The sequence below is a fragment of the Lactuca virosa genome, chromosome 9, assembly GCF_052849685.1.
Source record: "Lactuca virosa cultivar CGN04683 chromosome 9, Lactuca_virosa_CGN04683_v6, whole genome shotgun sequence".
Classification (NCBI taxonomy): domain Eukaryota; kingdom Viridiplantae; phylum Streptophyta; class Magnoliopsida; order Asterales; family Asteraceae; genus Lactuca; species Lactuca virosa.
This window is the reverse complement of record NC_136434.1, coordinates 63,542,665-63,549,035: the sequence shown is the minus strand read 5'-3', so window position 1 is coordinate 63,549,035 and position 6,371 is coordinate 63,542,665. Positions and strand designations below refer to the sequence as shown.

General features: G+C 36.0%; 1 non-coding gene across 1 annotated transcript; it reads left to right on the top strand.

Moving 5' to 3' along the window:
* The first annotated feature begins 5,984 nt into the window (after positions 1 to 5,984).
* LOC145141549 (small nucleolar RNA R71) lies at positions 5,985 to 6,091 on the top strand. Its single transcript, XR_013722743.1, has one exon. It is a non-coding gene; the product is annotated as a small nucleolar RNA R71 (small nucleolar RNA).
* Positions 6,092 to 6,371: the final 280 nt, after the last annotated feature.

Here is a 6,371-nt window from a genome sequence, read left to right as displayed (position 1 = left end):
AAATACATGACTAAATATGCACATATCAAAATATCCTACACTTGGATTTTGCTTGCCCTCAAGCAAAACTTATTTTATTATTAAAACATCAAAACCCTAGTTACCAATATCGTACAAGACAATCCATTTTGAGCCTCTCCATTACATCAAGAATGCAATGCATGTATATTATGTCTAAATTTTCCTAACAACTTCCACAATCCTAAATACTTACGATCCTCATAAACACTTCCTCACTTCTTATGAACAAAATTCATTTTATGCATCCCTCCGAATATATCCTCAAAAATATTTCTTAACCTCAAGGTAATTTTGGTTAAGCCCCCAAGCATACATATGGAAAAATAAACTAGAAAGAAAAAAATACAATAAATAATAATAACTTGGCAAATTGCCTTATTCTTGAGTCTTCGATTTCTATGTTTTTCTTCATTTTTCTTGATCTTCATAGATTTGTAGACTCTTATTGAGAGAACCCCTCTCTAAAACTACATCATATTACTCCAAAACATGCTACATGCATATTAATAAACAATATTTTACATTGATAGTTTAATTAAAAAAGATTGGATACAAACGAACTAAGTTTTAGTATATTACATAACTACCCGGGAAATTATAATTTTATACATACACGATCACTAAGTACAAAAGTAATATTCTTAACTATTCTAAATCTTTTCCAACATTATGTGTCTATACTGGACGCTTATTACCTGCAATAGTTAAACACTGAGAGGGATAAGCGGTGACGCTTAGTGAGTTCAAAAATAGATACAATATAACGTTATGCCATATATATACCAATATGACAGAAGCAAAGAGGAACAAAGAACAACAAAGGCATATGTGAATCATGTGACAAGCTTTCCATATCAACAAATGATCTGATTCAAAGATTTACAATCAATGAGGTACAACAATTTCAACTTGATATACATCAATAAGACTTCAGTCCAAGTGGTACAGAAAATAAACGATTTCTGAGTTAACATTTTGCTAGAATTTGCAGGCTTTTAGCCCTATCTAGCATTCTGCCAATGCCAAAGTGATGCTTACTCATTCACTTCATGGTCAAAGGCTACATACCAATACCCAAGTGATGCTTAGTCATTCACTTCGTGGTCAAAGGTATAGCTCATTATCATAATAACACGGGAAAGCACATAGCACATATAACACATAACATACAATTGTTCCTATAATTTGAACTCACCGTGAAATAACCGGAGGTTAAAATAGTAATTTGGGCAGCACTTCGTTTCTATAATTAACTTTCTTCGATGAAAACCGAGAGATTTATTGAAAACCGGGTCTTGCGAGGGTTAAGCTTCAAACCGAAAAGATAAATTTCTCGGGGTCTTCGGGCACTTCGGGATGTTTTTCAGGTGTTAGGTATGATCCCGGGGATTCGGGGGATGTTGGAATAGCTTAAAAATGGATTTAGGGGTAAAAAGTGTGAAATTTCCAACCAAAACCGAGAGGGTTCGCACCTCCCTTTATATAGGCGAGGCTTCGGATCCGGAGGGAATGAGGGAAGGATACGCGTCAGACAGCTGGCGAGGGGGGGCACGCGTCGGCTTCGGATTGGACCTGCGCTTCGGATGACTCACCTGCTCGGACACGGGGCGGCTCGCAAGGGAAGGGCGACATGGCTCGCTTCGGTCATGCCACGGACCGGACACTCGTCTCGTATGCGAGGCTTGTACGTGGTCGAGTCCGAGCCTAGTATGCGAAGCTTCTCAAATTTTGTGCCCAAATCTTCAAAATTTCATAACTTTCGCATACGAGCTCCGTTTTCGACGTTCTTTATATGAACAGGTAGGCAAGATTATTCTCTACAACTTTCGTTTAGACTCCGTTGGCTAATTTTGATTTATTTTTAATATTATTATTTTTAACAGACCGGGACAGGAAAATCCGTTAAAAATTCATAACTTCTTCATTCGACGTCCGTTTCCGTCTGTCTTTTTACTGTTGTACTACTATTGACGAGACCTTCGATTCTTGTTTAGGTTGTGTCGGCTAAAAATCACTCGATCTTTATTTCGAGTTTTTAGCTGTATATTGTTATACTGAAACTTAGAAAAATCATAACTTCATCATACGAAGTCAGATTTGGACGTTCTTTTTATGAAAATTCTCGGTTTAACGAATACTACGACTTTCATTTAGATCAATAAAGCTAAAAAGTAGTTTATCGAAAACTCACTTTTTACGCTAAATAGTGTTGGCCGGTTTTGTCACGGATCTTTGATTGGTCATAACTTCTTCGTTATAACTCGGATTTCGATGAGGTTTTCTCCTAAATGTTTCTAACGAGATAATCTACAAATTTCAATAACATTATTTTTATTTATTTCCAACTTTATATTTTCGTTAATTTCAATACTTGACTTTTGATTGGAATCTCATAAGACTTCCAATACTTCCCGAATGATTCTAAACATAGTTTTACTTCAATTATTCATAAAACTATCTTGTTAGAACTCAACACTCAAAATCATATATTAAATAATATTCATTTTTAAACAAAACACGATAACTGAACGTGTATGTTACACTTATTCTCTCAAACTTTTGCAACTTTTTTTTTTCTATTTTTACTCTTCTTTTTTTTTTACTTTTTTTTTCTCTTTTCTCACTTTTTTCACTCAAAACTAAAAATCCTTAAAAAAACATATGCATAAGCAATGGAACTTAACTTCAACCCTTATTGGTTAGAGGTATTGGTCTAAGACGCAATGACTACATAAGCTCTCCTGGATATATTTCTGGTACACGATGCTAAACATATTATGTCCCTCAAAATAAGCAAGGTTGTGTTTTGTTCAATAATTTCACTAGGACAGGGAAGCCATAAATACACTATAACATATATTGGCTAAAAAAAACATCGAAACTCGCATCGGATCGTCCCACACAACACTAGCAACCTAGATCTCAACACAACAATTTTTTTTACTAGATTCAATTTTATATTATTATTTCAAATATTTCTAATATTTTTTTAGATCCTAGTCATTTTTCATTATTTTTTATCAGTATGCTTGCATTCCTATATTCGACCCCCTACCCCACACTTAATTGATGCAATATCCTGATTGCATACTTAAATAATTAAAGAACAAAAAAATAAAAAGAGGAGAAATTGTAACAGACTCCCATGGGATAGTAGTGACGAGATCGAATTCTGAAACTTTTGTGGGAAAGCTTGGACATCTCGTAATAATGGCTGGAAACAGAACTTTTGGACTCTTTTCGTGTGAATGTAAATGTGCCGAATAAAAAAAAATCAAAGAACCATCTTTAAAAAGTGTGTTGAACCGCCACGACGTGGGAAAGCAACACCACGTCGTGGTGTCGAGTAAGAAGGCGTCGTCATGAAAAATAAAAACACCACGACGTGGTCTAGTGATGCCACGTCGTGGGTATAGGTCTAATATTATTCAGTCGTGATAAAAACAAATGGCATGGTGCGGAGATGATGGTCACGTCGTGGTAACTTCTCAGAACGTCATTAAGAGCCAACATTATGCATCGTTTCATCTTAATGACTTAGGACCATTCCTGACCTTTTTCTTCTATAAAATTTCTTCAAATCTCTTTTCTTCACCTAGTGAGGACCCCACACTTATTCAAAAATATGGTCTTCAGTTATAATCTACTACAAATCGCATGACTTTTGCATCAATTAAGCTCCTTCACTTCTTCACTTTCGTTCAACACTAAAAAACAAGATCAAAAGACTAGAGAAACACATGATCATCAAGTTAAACTAAAATAAAACCAAAAATAAAAAAAACTAAAAAGAAATAAAAAAGAAAAGAAAATGCAAACTCTCAAAAAATCGGGTTGCCTCCCGAGAAACGTCTTTTTTGAGGAGTCGTGAGCCGGACTCCTTCCCACTCTAGTAGTTACAGGTGGGAGCCGGATCTCCCTTTTCTCCTTTTGCTCTTTCCACCTGCACTTGTATGCTTGAACCCATCGAATGTATGCTTTCTTCGAGTTTTCTTTCTTCTTTTTATCAGAGCTTTCTACATGTTTACGTTTCATTCCCTTGTTTTTCCCTTTCATCTTCGTATTCTTCTTCTCGTCTTCTTTATGATCTTCTTTGCCTAACTCCATATTTATAATTAATATCTCCTTTAATTCTTCACCCATTTCTTCATGATTTATCTCACCATAATTACCCGAATCTTTTTCTTCTTCGTCACTTACCTCTTCTCCTTGAGTCTTGGGTGTAGTGAATGCGAACACCTCAAACATCATAGGAATTGAAGCTCTTCGTTTGGAACAATTTACTTTTGCCACATGAGGTTTCTCCCAAACTTTTCAAATCTTCTTCCATCAATTTCTCAATTTCTACTAGCTCATCAAGACTTTCTCTTTCCAAATTATTCATCCTTAGCACTTCATTTCTTGACTCGTCATAACTCACTTTTGGATTCATTTCAAAAGTGATTTCTTCATCTTCTACTCAAAATGTGAGCTTTGAGTCATGAATGTCAACAAGGGCTCTTGCAGTACTCAAGAATGGTCTTCCCAAAATTATGGGAAGGTCTTTGTCTTCTTTCATATCGAATACCACAAAATCAGTTGGAAAAATAAATTTTCCCACTTTCACCAGCAAATCCTTAATGATTCCATGTGGGTTAGTAATTGAGTGATTTGCCATTCTAAATGTCATCTTTGTGTTTTGGAAACTTGGTAGACCGATTTTCTTGTAGAAAGAATATGGCATAAGATTGATGCTTGCTCATGAATCGACTAAAGCTTTTATGGTGGTGGAATTGCCAAATTCACAAGGCAAAGTTAGCTAGCCTGAATCTCCCATTTTGATTGACAACCCATTGATGATTGCAGCTGAAGATAACTCATTTAGCACGATTTTAGATGATTTCTCCAACACTTTTCGATTAGTTATCACATTTTAGAAAACTTAGGAAGCTTGGCCATGGATTTGAGGAAAGGAGCGTTAATTGAGAGAAAGTACTTGTTCCATGAACTTCTTCTTTTCTGGCTCTAGATTATGCTTAATGGATCGAGATGGGAATGGTAAAGGAGGCTGCTATGCATTTAAAGGAGAAGAATTTTGATTCTCCAGTAACCGCAACATGGCAAGGTCACCACGACGTGGTGAATCATCAGAACTCAACTTAGATTTTGCTTTTTGTGCTTCAGGCTTCTCTTCTTCCAAATACGAATCGGGCTTCTTAGTATCTGTATCATGGTTCATTAATGGCTTATAATGAACTTCTTCTTCAGTGTAAATTGCCATTACATGAGGTTGTGATTTTGATTCGGGATTTCTAGGAGGTAACCTTTCATTAACAATTGTCGTTAATTGGCCTATTTGAGTCTCAATGTTTTTGATGGAAGCTTGATGATTTCTCACATTAGCATCAGTAGTATCGTGTCTGTTTTCAGAGGCTTTCATAAACTTATTAAGTATTTACTCAAAATCCAGTTTCTTCTCGGGTGGCGGTTGTTATTTTTGGTAGTAGAATCGACCGATTCGTCTATATTTTTCATCCTTTTGCTTCTTGTACTCGTTATAAGGAAACCACTCCTCTTTCGGCTTTCTCTAATCTTCATCATATTTGTCACCACTAGAGTAAAACACTTGTGCTTTCTTATTCCCATGCTCATCCAATTCGCAATCGTTCTTTAAATGTGGCCCATGTCAATTGTCACATCCAACTCTTATGGCGTGTATAGATTGATCCAATTTCGTCATTCACCTATCCATATTCTATAGTTTATAAATGATTGTAGCCATGTTCTCGTTCCCTCCATCTCCTTTACCTCTAGTAACATCTTCTTGTGGGTTATGATATTCACGTGAGTGCTTTGCAAATTCCTCAATTAACTCTTTAATGATGGTCGGTTCTTTCTTTGTCATTGGTCCTTGAGAGTCAAGAAGTTGTCTCGTTGTAACATTCACTCCATCATAGAAAATGGACATTTCTTGTTGGACATTTAGATCATGTTGAGGACAACTCCTAAGCAACCCTTTGTATCTCTCCCATGCTTCATATAAGGATTCACCATCATTTTGTTAGAAATTAGCAATCTTCTTTTTGAGTTTAGATATCTTTGAAGGTGGGCTGAATTGCTCAATGAAGGCTTCACAAAGATTTGCCCAAATAGTAATGGATCCGGGCATGAGTGATTTCAACCAAACTTTTAGCTTCACCGATAAATGTCACCGTAAGCATCTTAAGTAACACTGAGTCTTGAGGCGCGTTTGGAACATCGAAGTAGTTTGCAATGTCCTTTACTTCATCGATGTGTTTGAATGCATCTTCATATTCATTCACGGAAAAAGGTATGTCCTTGAGCATTGATAGAATGTGACCCTTGAGCTC